Source organism: Meriones unguiculatus, chromosome 1 (assembly GCF_030254825.1).
Source record: "Meriones unguiculatus strain TT.TT164.6M chromosome 1, Bangor_MerUng_6.1, whole genome shotgun sequence".
In the NCBI taxonomy this organism is placed as follows: Eukaryota; Metazoa; Chordata; class Mammalia; order Rodentia; family Muridae; genus Meriones; species Meriones unguiculatus.
The window spans coordinates 2,978,413-2,993,866 of NC_083349.1; the positions used below are offsets into that span (position 1 = coordinate 2,978,413).

A 15,454-nucleotide genomic window follows, 5' to 3' on the forward strand; every position below is an offset into this window, starting at 1 on the left:
CTGTTGGTATGACTGGGGAGGAAAGGGCTTATTTGGCTTACATGCCCCAGTCACAGTTGATAATTGAGAGAAGGCAGGGCAGAAGGCAGGCAGGGGCCATGGAGGGGCACTGATTACTGGCTTGCTCCTCAAACCTTGCTCGGCTTGCTTCTTACACAACTCAGGACTACCTGCCCAGGGGCAGCACTGTCCACTGTAGGCCCTTCCTCATCAAACATCAATCAAAAAAATGTGTACAAGTCAATGTGATGGAGGAAATTTCTCAGCTGAGGTTCCCTCTTCCAAGGTGACTGTGTTTTATGTCAATTTGACAAAAACCTCACAACCGGTATTGCCATTATTACCTGACCTTATGATACCATTTATTATCTGTCTCCGTCACAGCTACTGTTATCATTCAGTGTTTGTCTTCTGATACAAAGCTCCATGAGAGCATGAGTGCATTCTGGAACTGTTCTACTTCAGCCACTAGAGCGGTGCCTGGCACCCAACGAACCCTCACAGAACATTGAAAGGAATATCACTGGGAGCTGTGTGGCGTGAGACTCCCAGAGAGAAAGATGGGATCAACGAGAGGGTGAGGGCAGATCCCATGTATCCAGGCCCTAGTTCTGACTCTAGTTGCATTTTAAAAACACCTTAAGAGTTTCTGAAGATGTCTGTTGCCTAGGTCCTGCATAGGCTTGAGCAAGTAAGCATCTTGGTGTGGGCGTGATGTTCACCAGTTACGGGTCATATGGGGAAGGGAAGGCAAGGGAAGGAGACCTTGGAAGCTTCACAGAGGAGGGGGTGCCTGTGCTGGCTGGAAGGCCAGGAAGGGTTTGGACAGGAAGGTTAGGTCAGTGCTCTAAGATTGTGTGGTGATCTAGTCCAAGGAAGTGTGCCACCACAACATGTCCCCTGTCCCCGGTAACTGCCCTGGGCACGATGAGGGGCACATCGGAGAGGCAAAAACCTCATCGGAGAGTCCCCGTGAGGCACTCATTAACTATCATTTTCTCATACAACAGTCACATGTAATCCTTGTTATAATCCTATAACAAGGTCATACTGCCAAGCCCATGCAGGCAGCTTTGGGGACACGACAGTGGCTTGGACATGGGCATGGCTTGTTATGGCATGTGCTGTTCAGGTTGGAGGACAGGCTGTGGTAGGCGAAGCTGTTCCTAACCACCCTCTCTAAACTTGGCCTCTCTTTTTGGCCTCCATCCCCTTCCTTTTGTTTGTTTGTTTGTTTGTTTGAGACAGGATCTCCCTGTATAGCCTGGACTCACTTTGTAGACCAGGCTGGCCTAGAACTCAGAGCGACCCACCTGCCTCTGTCTCCCTGAGTGCAGATGGAGAGTGCAGCGTGAACAAAGCACAGAGGCAGGAAGCTCAGGATGTGTCCAGGGAGCAGCAGCTCATTTTGGCCAGAGCCTGAGGATCACAAAGGGGAATCACAGAAGCGACGCCTTAAGGGTTGGCCGCAGCCAATTTCTGAAGGCTCCACGTGCCAGGGCATGGGTTTGGGCTTCATTTGGCTATGTACTCAGTGAGAACTGTGAATGGTTTTTGAACAGAAGTGATCAGAGCCTTCCCTGATTACCCACCATTGGCAGGTGGCTCAGCAGGCAGCCAGGAAAGCAGTGTGGGGGTCATCGCTGTGGTCTGTATACTGTGGGCTCAGCTTGCAGCTGCTTTGCGGGTAGTGGGCAGAAGTGCTGAGTCAGAGCTTGTACAAGCAGTGTGCGAGGCTGTCCTCACCAGCCTCCAGCTTCCTTTGTTCTGGCGTAGCCACCGGCACGGGGATCCGAGTATCCGTACCCCCAGCCTTTTCCTATGAGTGGCTGAGGAGCCAGCAGTGCTGATCGGCTCCTTCCTGAAGTGAAAGCTGATTGTGTCCAGAGTCACTGCTATAGACACAAGTCAGTACCATCCCAAGAATGCCTGCAGCCAGGCTCCTGGCATCTTCATTTGCAGAGTGTGTGCATGAGAAATAGCAGGGTTTTGCACTGAAAATTCTGTTTTAAATTATCCCACTTTATTTGTTTGTTTATTGGTATGTGCCACAGTACACATGTGGAGGGCAGAGGACAATTTTCAGGAGTCACTTCTTCTACCATGTGTGGCCTGGAAATCAAATTCAGGTTGTCCGGCTTGGTGGCTGGTGTCCTTACCCACTGAGAAATCTTGCCTAGGGCAGCTAATTATTTTGGAAAAGTTTTAAATGCATGGGTGTTTTGCCTGTATGAGTGTCTGTGTACTACATGTGTGCCTGGGACCTGCAGAAGCAAGAGCATGTTGAGTTAGAACTGGAATTACAGATGGTTGTGAGCCACCGTGTATGTGCTGAGAACTAACCCTGGGTCCTCTGGAAGAGCAGCCAGTGCTTTTAACTGCTGATCCGTCTCTTCATCCTCTTTTATTGCTAGTTTTGTCTTGAGAAAGGGTATGTAGTCCTGGCTGGCCTTGAACTCACAAAGGTCTGCCTGCTGTCTCCTAAGTTCTGGGGTTAAAGACATGTACTATCATGCCTATCAGCCATCATCACATCATCATAGGGGCCAGGGGTCAGGGTCTATAAAATAGGGTCTATAAAAGTAGCTTCATGGCAGAATGCTTGTAGGCACAGGGCATTTGCACAGGTCAGGGCACCATGTGTGTGTGTGTGTGTGTGCGTGTGTGTGTGTGTGTGTGTGTGTGTGTGTGTGTGTGTGTAGGGGTTAGGGAAGTTGCAGGATGATCCAGTGCTGCTGATGCAGGCTTGTGGGAAGGCCACCTCTTGGCCAGCTGCTGCTGGTCCATGCCTCGATAGGATTAATATTGTCCCAAAGGACAGACAAGCAAGAGTTGCTAGTGTAGAGGGTTTTCTTTCTACTGTCTGTTCAGCCTATCCTTACTCACAGTTTTTAGAGAATGTCTCTGAGGAACATAGTCTTGACCGTTTATGAGATTTCACACCTTTTATCTTTTTGGAATCTGGCAGAAACCTCCAAATTAGGACAGGAGTTACTGCTGCATTTACTCATGAGAAAGTTGGGCCTGGGGTAAGGTAGGATGGCTCGTTCTGCAGTAGACAGAGACTGCAGGCTGGGGCTCGTGTAAGCGTCAGCCAGGCTGGCTGTACACACGGGGTGTGGGCTAGTCCGTGGTTTGCTGCCTTCCTTACCCAGTGTGTGACCTTGGGCAAGTCTCTGACTCAGCATTTTACCTTCACAAGCTGTAGAATGGGAAACACGTCTTTATTTAGTATTATTTGACATTTATTTTTTTTTAAAGATCTCTATTTGTTTGTTGTTTATACAATGTTCTCTTTGCATGTACACCTGCATATCAGAAGAGGGCACCATATCTGCTCGTTATAGATGGTTGTAGGCCACCATGTGGTTGCTGGGAATTGAACTCAGGACCTTTGGAAGAGCAGCAGGTGCTCTTAATCTCTGAGCCATTTCTCCAGCCCCCATTATTTGACATTCATTGAATGACATTCATTAAGCCAGTATGCCATGTCTGGTGTACATTAGATGTTGAGTTAATTTATCCTTAAAAATCTTTACACCTTGAAATAATTGTGCTCCCATAGGAAAGCAGATACAAATAATCTTGAATACCTCTCGTTTTGTTCCCCATTAGAGAGTCTTGTGAGTTTGTAGAATAATATCAAAATCAATAAACTGATATTGACACAGCAAGTGTTGTTGACTAGATTATAGATCTTCATTGGATCCCATTTGTCTTCTCAGATACAAATTACACGATTATTTCTGAGGTTTTTCTCTCCTGCCTCTGACAGCAATTCTTTTTTTTTTTTTTTTTTTTTTTTTTTTTTTTATTTTTTTATCAGTTACATTTTATTAACTCTGTATCCCAGCCGAGCAATTCTTAATATTTAAAAAATTGTTTATGTGTTTGTGTATGGGCACATGTGTGCACATGTCTGCAGAGGCCAGAGGTGGATGTCAGATCCACGGAGCTGGAGTTACAGATGGGTGTAAGCCACCTCACGTGGGGCTGGGAACCGAACTCTGCTCATCTGCAAGAATGCCTGCCGAGCCTTGTCTCCAGTCCATCAGGTCTACCCTGAATGTAACAAACAGATCTTCATTTCCTTTGGCTTCCCTGTGCTCTCTGACTGTAGAGAAGGTTCTTTTTTGATTTTCAAAATAGCTAATGTTTCTCATTTACCCCGTCGCAGCATCCTCCCCTATCTGCTCCTCTTCTCTTCACTGTTTCCCAGGTTGAGTTCTTAGCTCCTGCTGTGTCTCCTGTGTTTCCTGCCCGATGCAGAGCCTTCGTCTCCTCGTTCAGTTATGGTTCTAAAGTCAGTGACCCCATCTGCCTTTGTCATGCTCCTCTCTGGCCCCCTGTTTCTAGCTGCTTGCTGATTATAAACTATAATTATGTCCCAAACTAGGGTTTTCGTTTTTTTAAGATCTCCATCTAGTGTCCTTCTACCTGCCCACCTGGCTTTCTGCCAATAAGTCTTTATTGAAGTGACTGGGGCGGCTGAGGAACGGAAGTGTTCCCATTGCCTCGAGTGCAGTGAGCCCTGTGCTGCGTATAACACGAGGAAACCAGTCAAACTACGTAATTAAATATTTCAGACACTTTGATCAAACTGTTGAAAACAAAACTCCCTATAACCAGATAGCCTCAACTTTGTCAAGTTGTTCGGTGGCCCTCATCTCAGGGAAGACTGACAGGGAGTGACCTTATATGGCTGTCCAGAGGATTAGATGAATTAATTGTGGTAAACTGTAAAGAGGTACCTGTGGCATGTTAAGCTCTCTAGAATGGCTTGCTCTTGTCATTGTCCTTTCCTGTGTGCTGTTTCTGGAGCAGAATTAGTGTCCAATAAGTATATGGATGGATGGATAAATGGGTGGATAGATAGATAACAGATATTTTACTTATGTTGTTTATTTAAGTTGTTTTGTGTGTACTGTCTTTTCTCCCCATTTACATTGGACATCCTGGGAAGGCATATGCTATTTATATTGTTTTTTCTTCTGCTTAGTCAAGAATGGATGACTGGATGGATGGATGAATGGTATATGCTTTCAAAATATTAGGGAAGCTTCATGCAGTAAAACAGATCCCCATCAGTTAGAAGATTTAGCTCCCAATGGGGAGTTTTCCGAGTATATACAGGGTAGCAAACCATCCATCTTCTGTCCCTCTAGTCCTACCTTTCCTTTTGGCTTATGAGGGAATCATCAATCTCCTTTAATGCCCATGTTTGGACACAACCTTGTCTGGGTCCCCGAGGTACAGATGGGCAGACTGACACTCTCTGATGATGTACTGACTATCAGTGAGCAGGGAGAGGGCATGGCTGAGGGCGTGGCTAAGGGGGAGTTTGGCCCACTTAGCCCAGGGCAGTTAGTTTCTTGCTCCAAGGAGTGGACACAGCTCTCTTAATTCTGGCTCTCTCCCTTTGGCTTTTTGTTTGTTTGTTTGTTTGTTTTTTTGTTTTTTAATGATTTACTTTTATTTTACTTTTATGTGACAGTGTGACAGTTTCAGATCCCCTGGAACTGGAGTTACAGATAGTTGTGCTGCCATGTGGGTGCTGGGAATTAAACCTGGGCCCTTTAAAAGAACAGCTAGTGCTCTTAACCGCTGAGCCATCTTTCCAGCTCCCACCTCCTTTGCTTTCTAATGCTTCCCCTTGCTTCTGTAGAAAGCAAATGAAAACTTCCCAGGAGCTTTTACTGGGACACTTGACATCTTTGTGTCCAGGATTAGGAAATATGTTTTCAATCCTTTTCAAAAATGGTTCCTTTTCCAGCTTCAGGCATTTGGGTGACCCTCCTGACACCCACAGCTATGGACCTGGCTCTGGTTTGTCCTTTCTCCATGTGTCAGGGTACAGATTCTTTATCCACATCTTGGAGAAGATGTCCATACCTGGACCGTGGCTCACTCAAGGCCGTCACGTTATTCTGTGTCATCCAGCTGGGCTCTTCCGGCTTCAAGTCCTTTGCTCATGCTGTTCCTTCAGAAGGGCCTCTCCAGGGATCTGTGACACCGTGTCAGTCAGAGTACATTCCTCTATGGACACATGCTCCGCTCCCTGGGGAATCGGTGGTGAGCACTGGCCGCCCTGGGAAAGAAGCGCTCAGGTCAGCACTCACAGCAACAGGTGCCGCTGTATTATTCCTCATCTGAAAGGCACAACACGACTCCCGTGCTCCTTTAGATGATTCCTCCAGACGGTGATGCTTCCGTTTGACCCGTCTGAGGGTTTCAGATGGAGAACAAAAGGCTTGTTCAAGGTCCCATGCTGGTGGGTGGTGACCTTCTCCATAGGGCTTCCAGGCTCCTCCTAGCCAGGCTTTCCTCTGGCTCATTCTGGCATTAGCCCTAGGCTTCTTCTGTGATTATCGGCTAAAACTTTTATTATTTTGTCTGCTGCTTCTGTACTTTTTCAGTTTTGAGAAAGTTTCATACATCCCAGCGGGAATCTGTTCCTCCCTGAGGTTCTGTCTAGCCTTCCACTCTGGCTACAGAGTCTCAAAGAGTTACTCTGAGCTTCCATTTCCCTGGCATCAGGTCTGACCTTGCTTGGTCTCTGAGTCTGTCCTAGTTCATGGTTCTTACTGCTTCTGTCTGTCTTGCTTATTTGCTGGTGGAAGCTCTGCCTCTTCCCAAGTGGGCTCAGTGTCCTTGGGATTCTCATCACTCATTCATCAGTGATTTTTTAAAAAGGAATTACTTATCTTATATGTATGAGTGTTTGTCTGACTATGTATGTGCATTCTCCAGAATTAGAGTTAGGGTTCCATGCAAGCCACTGTTTCAGTGCTGGGAACCAAATGCAGGTTCTCTGTAAGAGTCACAAGGATCTTAACCACCCAATCAACTCTCTAGCTCAGTCAACCACTTCTGAACCAATTGACCTGTATTTAAGTATTGAAAGGTCCAAGAGCTTCCAATGTAGATGAGACCAATGCATCAGGGGCTTTCAATATTCACTGTGGTGAAAATTATGATGGCAAAAATGGAAGATATTTGTTGAGGTGCAGGAAGGGCACATGCATTCCTGATCCAGGGACCAGAGGTGTCTTTCTGGAACAGATTTGTCTGAAAAGAGCCCAAGGGATGAGTTGAAGTTGCTTTATCAAGTGGGTGGGTGGCATTGGTGATTAGGGAGTTGTAGGTAAGGCACAAAGAGGTGCTTTAATGGGGACAGGGCCTTGCATGCTCAGAGAATGGCCAGCCCCTCTGCCTTGCTGGAGCAGGGACGTGGGGAGGATGAGGGAAGAGGCAGGGAGGGTTGTGGGTTGTGCTGGTGAGGAGGTCCTTTGAGAGAGCTGTGGTAGAAGGAGTGGGTCGGCCTTCTGCTTGGAGGAGTGCTTAGGGAAGGCCACTGGTGGCCCGGCGAGGGCCTGCACAGTGACTGGGGCCAAGCTGAGCTAAGGTTATGGTTATGGTAGTGATTATATATGTATGGGTTCAAACGTGCAAGAGGTGGGTAGGTGTAGCCACTAAGTAGGCACCGGTGAAACCCAGAGCTGTCTGCCTCGATGTCCTCCTGACATTCGCTTCTTGGCTGGTTCTACATGACCATCGGCACTCTTACCCCTCCCACCTTCTTCCGCCCAACCCCGTGAGAGGTCAGTGTCTCTGGCATCCCTGCAGGTCATCTGTACTCCTGTCGCCAGAACTCCAGCTGCAGTACCAAGAGGAGTGGGGCAAAGGTGACCTTCCTGCCATATTTGCTAAGTTGTCTAAACAAAAGCGAAGAGACAAATAGCTGCCTTGTATTTCAAGAACAGATTTTTAAACAGAAGGGCAAGGACAGGTTACTCAGGGAAGAGAAGGCCCAATATCAGTGACCATAAATGTGGCTCTGAGAAGACGGGATGATGTCCTCAGCCTTCTATGGAATCAAGTAGAGTGCTGGCGTTGGAATTTCCCCTTTGAGACCATCTGGCCTCTTCCTCCGATGAAGACTTTGAACTTTCTAGGGGTTATGTGGTTTGCCCAAGGTCACAATAAGCAGGCAGCGGGAATGGAACCAGAACGGAAGTCTCTAGTTAGGTTCTCTCATGGGCCCAGTGACAGTGCGTGATTTTTTTTCCTTCCTAAGTTTGACAGTTTGACAGACTGGAGAATAAGACTCACAGGCTGTTTTAACAGTAGTCTAGCTTGATGTCGTCATCCTCCCCTACCCCTAGACTGGAATAGCTTGTCCAAGGTCACAGTGTGAGGGTGGGTACTGTGGCCTGCAGACTTGAGGTCTAGCCTTTCCCTGCTCTGTCATCTCACCCAAGCCCCTGCTCTTGGAGAGCTCAGCTGCCGAGACTCCTTCTTCAAGTGTCTCACAACCACAGTCAGCTTCACCAGCCCCCAACTCATGGCTTCCTTCTTTTTCTCTTCTTCCTCAGTGTTGTCTTTTTGTGTGTGTGTGTAGTTGTGGAAATTGTGTCCATTTAATTAGGCTGCTCGGCGCAGTACTTTTCCACTGAGTTTACTAGGAACTGTGAATTTGTTGTAACAAGCTGCACTGCCGGCTGCAGCATCTGATTGGCATGCCAGGAGCATCACCAGCGAATAGCTAAATAGAGACAGAGAAGAAAGTGGGTCAGGAAGCAGGCCTCCGGTACCTGCAGAGGCTGCGGAAGGCCACGCAGAGGCGGCAGGTGGCCACAGCATGGCACTGTCTCCTACAGCCTGAGCCTCGGAGCACCCTGCCCCCACCCAGCACAGAGCTGCAGCCTCCCCGCCCCCTTTGCAGGTGATTGTTCCTGTGGCCATTTTGCCTTCTGTTCTCTATGGATGGACAAAGCTTTTATACCTACCTGCCAGCCTGGGGTGAGGGTGGGGTTGGGGTGGGGTGGCTGTTGGCTCAGCGAAGAATGACAGAGAGCGGTTTAAATGGAATCAGTAGCCACTGGTTTTATTTTTTTTTGTTTTGTTATTGTTGTTGTTTATTTTTTAAAAAAGGCTTTTGGATTCCCCGAGCTGGCACTTTGGGAAGCTGGCTGGCTGGTCTGAGAGGGCTACACAGTAGTGGGCGAGCAGAGGGGCCAGGAGTGTTTCTGTTCACACAGCTGCTGTACCTTCCTTGTCTCACCCTCCTCACTCCCTGTAGTATCATGTTCTGGTACAGAGCTCCCAGAGAAAATAGTGAGTGGCTTTTAGAAGAACGGTGAAGCTTCTGGAAGGCGTTGAGGACTTGATTAAGAGAGGAAGGGATGGAGGGAAGATGGTCAGAGCTGGCAGGCAGACCTCAGGACTGACTTGTGGATGCCAGGGGCCAGAACGGCAGACTGCCTGGACCCGTGAGGACCTGCTCATCCCTGGTGCTTAGCTTAGACACGGGCGAGCTGTGGCACATACAGGAAAAGCCAGAATGTGGGCCTGCCCCGTGCTGTGAGGACCATGCGTGCCTTGTTTCTAATTCTGCTCCTGAGAGCATTTGAGCTCCATTGGCTCTAAGTCCTGTGTGTGAAGGTAGAGTTGACGGACACTGTCCACCCATAAACACCCACTGGGGAAGGAGCGCTGGGCCCTCTGACTGGGGTCAGGCTCACCCAGGAACTACATCCTCCCTCCAGCCCTGAGGCCCACAGGCTGCTGTGTTCTCACTTAGCCAGAGGGTCTCCATGGGAGTGCTTGGGAGGAAGGCCTCATCAGGGTGAGGGCAGATTCTCAGAACTGGAAAAACCCGGCATCCAGAACTCAGACTGCTGTGCTTTTGTGTAATTCTGTGAGAAAATTGGGCTCATTCTGTTGAGAAATTGTTTTCAATAATTTCTCCTTAAATTTACTGAAATTTGCTTTAATGGCAACCTTTGTTAGAACACTTTCACTCCGCACGGTGTGTCTTTCCCTTTGGAGGAGAAACTGGAGGGTGGAATAAAAACTGTCTGACAATTCTCCCTAAAGCCTTTGGAGGGTTTTAGTTCAGCAGGGTGTCTTTGGACCGAGTACTGAGGCCCTGAAATGAAGAACCACGTGCCGTTTTCCCAATAGTGTACCAAATGAACCATTTTGGTAGGCGCTTTCGAGGCCAGCACATGTGGAAGGCAACTGGCCATTCAGATGTCAAGTAGCCTCTCCCTGGAGTGAAGTAGAGCACAGGGACAAAAGAGCCCATGAGAACTGTCCTGAGACATTTTGGCTTCGGACATGGGTCTCCGGTGACCTTGGGGCTAGACATCGGCGGCCTCACACTGCTGTCCTTGACGCTGCGTTGAACTGTGTTGCGTTTTTGATGAGAGCGGGTGGTTTTAGGTGCTCCTGAGTCATTTCTCTGAACTTAGAAGGCTCTATCCACTTGTTGCAGGGGGCCTTGCGTGGATGAATACTTGAATACTTGTTAGAAGAGAGGGAAGGAGAGAGACTTAGCATTGAAGAAAGGTTCCACTCAGGCATTTCTGCCTATTTTTATTTTGAGGTTGCATCAGGACTTGTCACTGGGGTCATGGGAGCAGTTCACGACCTGGTTGGAAGGGGTAGAGAAGAGAGAGTTCACGCAGGGGGTCACAACCTGCGGGCCCGCCGTGACAGTACAGTGCACACAAAGGCCTCTGATGAGCTAGGCATGCCTGGCCACAACCTCCTCGGTCATGGACACTTTAAAAGTGGTGTTTAGTCCTCAACCATTTGGCCTCTGGCAGGGTAGCTGGGAGAGCCATAAACCTCTTCCTTTAGAACTCCCCGTCTGCTCAGTGGTCAGGCTGGGGTCCCCTCCTTGGGGTTGGCTCTCTAAATGCGTCTCTGCTTCTCAGAGTGCCCCGTCATATGGGAGGAAGAAGGCATATGGCTGGCTCCCTGAGCCAGCACAGAGCCCAAGGCAGGCTCCTTACATCTCCTTCTTACAGTGCTCTGCTGCGACCTCCGCTCCCGAGCACCTCCCAGAATAGAAATCCACTGGGCCTAGGTTCCCCTTCTTCTGCTCTAGGCTCAGAGCAGAAGTGGTCATGCTGTCTACATGGCCAAGGTGAGGGCAGGATAGTCACTGCTGGTGGCTGTATACCTTGTTCTTACGAACACCCCTGGGACATACAGACTGCCCATTCCCTGTGTCTGTGTCTCTCCTCCCGTCTGCCTTGTGGACCCCCCAGGCAGGTGCAGGACTACGGGTGACTTGTCCTTCCTGAGCAAGTCCTGTGACATCATCCCTGCAGCGCCCGTGTATCCATTCCCGTCCTATCATTTCTGTTGCCACCTGCGTAATTCCAAGCCTCCCTGTCCTTCGTGTGGACTCCACAGTGTTAGCTTCTGCTGCTGACTGCTCAGCTGCTTGTCATCTACTTGTTTACCTCCCAGGCTTATATTAAATGTTCATTAAATGCTCCACGATCCGTCCAGAACAAGCTTGTCAGGACAGGGAGGGGAAAAGCACATATCTGTCTTCTCTCTTGTCATTCTCTCAGATGAATGAATTAAATATTTTTATTGCCTTGAAGATTAATTACCTCCCGTCCCCAGGCCAGCTTTAATATTCTAGCTGTGGTTTCTTGTGACTGGGTCTGACAGTTTCTGCCCTTCTTCTAAACTACTTCCTTTGCCTGGTTTCTGGTTTTTGTGCAGCCTTGGCTTTTGCAGGGAGAGGGCGAGCTTGACCTGTGGCTTTCGATGAAGTGCTGAGTTGTGGATTTTATAGTTTATATACCTCCTGGAATTGCCTGGATTTTTCTGGCCTATGGGGTATGGTTATTGTGGTTACCAAATAAAACACTTGAGACCCAGAGAGTTTAAGTAACAATCCCAAGGCTGTCCTGAATATACTTCAGACCCAGATCCACACTGGGTTTTAGGCTATAGATATGTTTTGTCCTTTTTTACAAGCCAATTCTTTATCCTTTGCAAACAAGTGGGAAAGGAAGTGATGCTCTGATTTAACCAATCTCTCGCCCCCCGTCTGGAAGCACCTGTTAGGACATAGATATGCCTTGTCAGGGTGAGGCAGGAGAGGCAACCACCTGTGCTAGGCAGGTCGTGTCTGCTGGGTAGACATCCCTTGCTCCCCAGAAAGGGACATGTTCATGCTTAAAGGTCTTCACGTTCACAGAGATCTTTTCATTTGTCTCTAAGGTGGTTTCTCAAAGGCTGGTGTGTATTGGGGGGAGGGGAAGGATATCTCAATTGATGAAGTACCTGTCTCAGAAGCATAAAGGCCTGAGTTCTAGCTCTACAATCCACATAGAAAGGCCAGGGAAGGTGGCATGTGCCTGGAACCCTAGAATGGAGAAGGTGGAGACAGGAGGATCCCCTGGTCTCCCTGCTTAGCTACCCCAGCTTGAGTGGTGAGCTCCAGGCCAGTGAGAGACCCCATCTCAGAGGTGGAGGCGTTTCTAAAAGTGATGCTCACTGGGTGTCTGGCCTCCACATGCATGTATACACTGGTGCGCTCCCCTCAAACATGCAAATACACATGTGTTTACCTCCCCCCACAAACATGCGTGAGTGTCCACACACACTCATAAAGTGGCTTCTTCGTCACTCATGATGACCAAACTCCAGTACCTCATTCTCTGCCTGTGTACCGTCTCCAAACAAGTATGTTCTTATGTTTTCTTACACGTGTTGCCTCCTCTGTGCCCTCCCACCCTCCAGCAACCCTCTGTTCCCCTGGCCAGCCTGTGCCGACTTCTCCAGCCTTCAGTCCCGATGCTTAGCTTGAGAAGAGTCCTCTAGCCATGGACTCTGTCAGCCCCAGCTCTGCCCTCTAACGCCCCCTCCCCGGCATTTCTTGGAAGTTCACACCCTCCCTCCTCCCCGGGCATTTCTTGGAAGTTCGGGTATTCCTGTCTTATCCACAGCTTGGTGGAGGTGCTTTTTGCCCTGGCTCACTGCAGCGTCTTTTAGTGATTCCATAGGCCTTTGTTTTTCATCCTTCATGGACACTGCTGGACTTTAAACACTGCCCTGCTTTTCAGCTTAAAACACCAGGAATTGGGCCAATCACAGTGGTTCATGCTTTAATCTGAGCACTCAGGAGGCAGGTGCATTTCTGTGAATTTGAGGCCAGCCAGGGCAAAAGGAGACCCTGTCCACAAAGCAAACACAAACAGCTAAAGCTCTAAAAATCTATCACACCACTCATTCTTGCTCTTTGACATCCAGCTCCTTTGACCCCAGCATGAGGGTTCCCAGCATGAGCCTAGCTGTGAGTGTCTCCTGCAGACTCCTGTTGTGCAGCAGTGATCAGCATCTCCATCTTATTCAACCTCTGGGTAGTCTTGAGAGTTAAGGCTTCTGATTCTCCCTGGTTTTTGCAGCGCCGGGGTCAAACCCAGGGGACGGTGCGTGCTAGGCGCCAGCGCCGACTGCGTCCCAGACATTTATGTTGTTGTGTGCTTCATGGAGATATGGAAGCTGAGGTCCTGATGTGGGTGGGTCAGGGCAATAGGCCTAGTGCTGGAGGGGGGGTCGGCAGGCTAGAGGGAGGAATAAGCCGTGTTAGGGAACTAGCTTTGAGGAAGAAAACATCCACTGCCTTTAAAACCACGGCCTGAAGTAGTAGCCACGCTCAGGATGATAGAACGCCTTTTCGGCAGGGGCCCAGGAAGACTTCATGAAGTTAGATGCTGCTGAGAGGGAAGGGGCTGAAGCGGAAGGGGCACAGGAAGGGTGGGGTTAGCGGAGGCGCTGGGAGGACACCCCCTTGGTGTCAACAGTGTGCTAGCCACGTTGACTGGAGCCCAGAGCTGGGGAAAGGTGCAGTGAGAGACGAGCTTGTGAAGGTGAGCTGCACCTGCTCACTGAGGAACATTAAGTGTCTGGCTGGAAGATTCATGAAGGCACAGGGGAACCACTGGCAGCTTTGAGCAGGGGAGGCGTTCGCCTGAGCCGAGATTTACAAAGGTTACCTTGGACCCCAGTGGATTGGAGAGAATTGGTAGCACGGAGAGGAAATGCTAAGAAGCTGTTGCAATCATCCTGGACACATGCTCTCAGGGCCGCACAGCCCAGTGGCAGAGAGGAGAGAGGCGGCAGGAGGGCAGGACGGGAGGAACAGCAGGACTCAGTGGCTGCCCTTGAGAAGGCCAGGGGTGACAGGAAGGAGGCGATGGCAGCAGGAACCGCTTGGAGGTCTTGGAGGGCCGCCGGATATACAGCTGCGAAGGGGAGGTAGTGTTTGCTGTATTGAAACCTGAGGTGCAGGTGAGCGGTTGGTTTTCTGTGTTTAGTGGTGTCAGTCCAGTGTTCTTCAGCATGGCTGCTGCCATTCACAGCCCCTGTGATGTTTCTCTTTATTATACATGTGTACCTGCCTTTTACAGGCAGCTGAGGGAAGCTCGCAAAAGGACGTTGTTAACTCTTATCTTCTGATGGGCCTTTGTGTGTGGCTAAGCTCCATCGCCCTCTTGTGCACATCTGCACGCGTGGGAGAAGCACCTGGTGGTTATGATGGACATAACCTCGCAGGTCGTGTCTGCATGAGCATTTGCAGCAGAGGAAGCACTTGGAGTGAGCGGAAGTCTGTTGACTTTCCCACCAATTTCCTAGGTAAGGTCCCTGAACCATCAACTCAATAAGCTAAAAAGGTTATTAGAGAATAAAAGGCAGAGTTTAATAATAAATGCACGGAAGCCATTAAGGACGTAGCAAATCTGAAAGTCAGGGTGGCTGCCGTAGGAAGATGGAGCCGGTCGGCTGGGATGCTCAAATTCAAAAGTATCCTCAGCTGTCAGAACTGAGATTGATTCTTATGGGTGTTGAGAACAGCTGTCCGGCACTGGGTGCTTTCTTTGCGCAGATATTGCTGTAGGCATTTTACATGTAGCAATAAATGCAAGTCTCATCAAAACCTTGCAAAATAGCAACTATGTTAATACTGCATTTTGGATGAAGAAAGAGAGAGAGCCTGTCCCAGGTCATATAGCCTGTACATGGTGGAGACAGGATTCATGCTTGGCCTTGTAGTACCCAGACCTACATGGTTACGCATGCTGCACCCTAGCCACTGGCTATCTTCCAGCAAACTTGGACTAGTAGTAACGCAAACTCTAGTCTTACCTCCTGGGAGACAGGAACATTGTCATCTTCTCTGCATCCCCAGTGCTGTAACGGTCCCTGGCATGGAGTGTGTGTTCAGAGTGCACATCAAGTCAGTGTCCTTCCAGGTCACTTTTATGCTGTGCAGAGAAGGTGGGCAGAGCGTCTTATGGAGCCTCATGCTTGCTATGTGGCCAAGGATCGCTTCAAACTCCAGGTCCTCCCGCCTCCACCTCCTGAGTGCTGGAACTGCAGGCATGTGCCACTGCACCCAGTTTACACGGTACTTAGGGCCAAACCTAGGGCTTCATGTGTGCTGGTGAGCCCTGTGCCAGGCAAGCTACATTCTCAGTCCAGTTAAAAAAGATTCAAATTTTTATTTTTATTTCATGTGCATAGCTGTTTGCCTGCTTGTGTGTCTGTGTACCATGTGCATGCTTGGTGCCCATGGAAACCAGCAGAGTGCATCAAATGCCCTGGAGTTACAGATGGTGGTGAGCCACCATGTGGGTGC

At 49.2% G+C, this 15,454-nt stretch overlaps 1 protein-coding gene across 4 annotated transcripts in view; it reads left to right on the forward strand.

The window, feature by feature from the left end:
• The window catches only part of Sergef (secretion regulating guanine nucleotide exchange factor), a 199,333-nt gene that overhangs the window by 98,975 nt on the left and 84,904 nt on the right, over positions 1 to 15,454 (forward strand). The window lies entirely within an intron of this gene.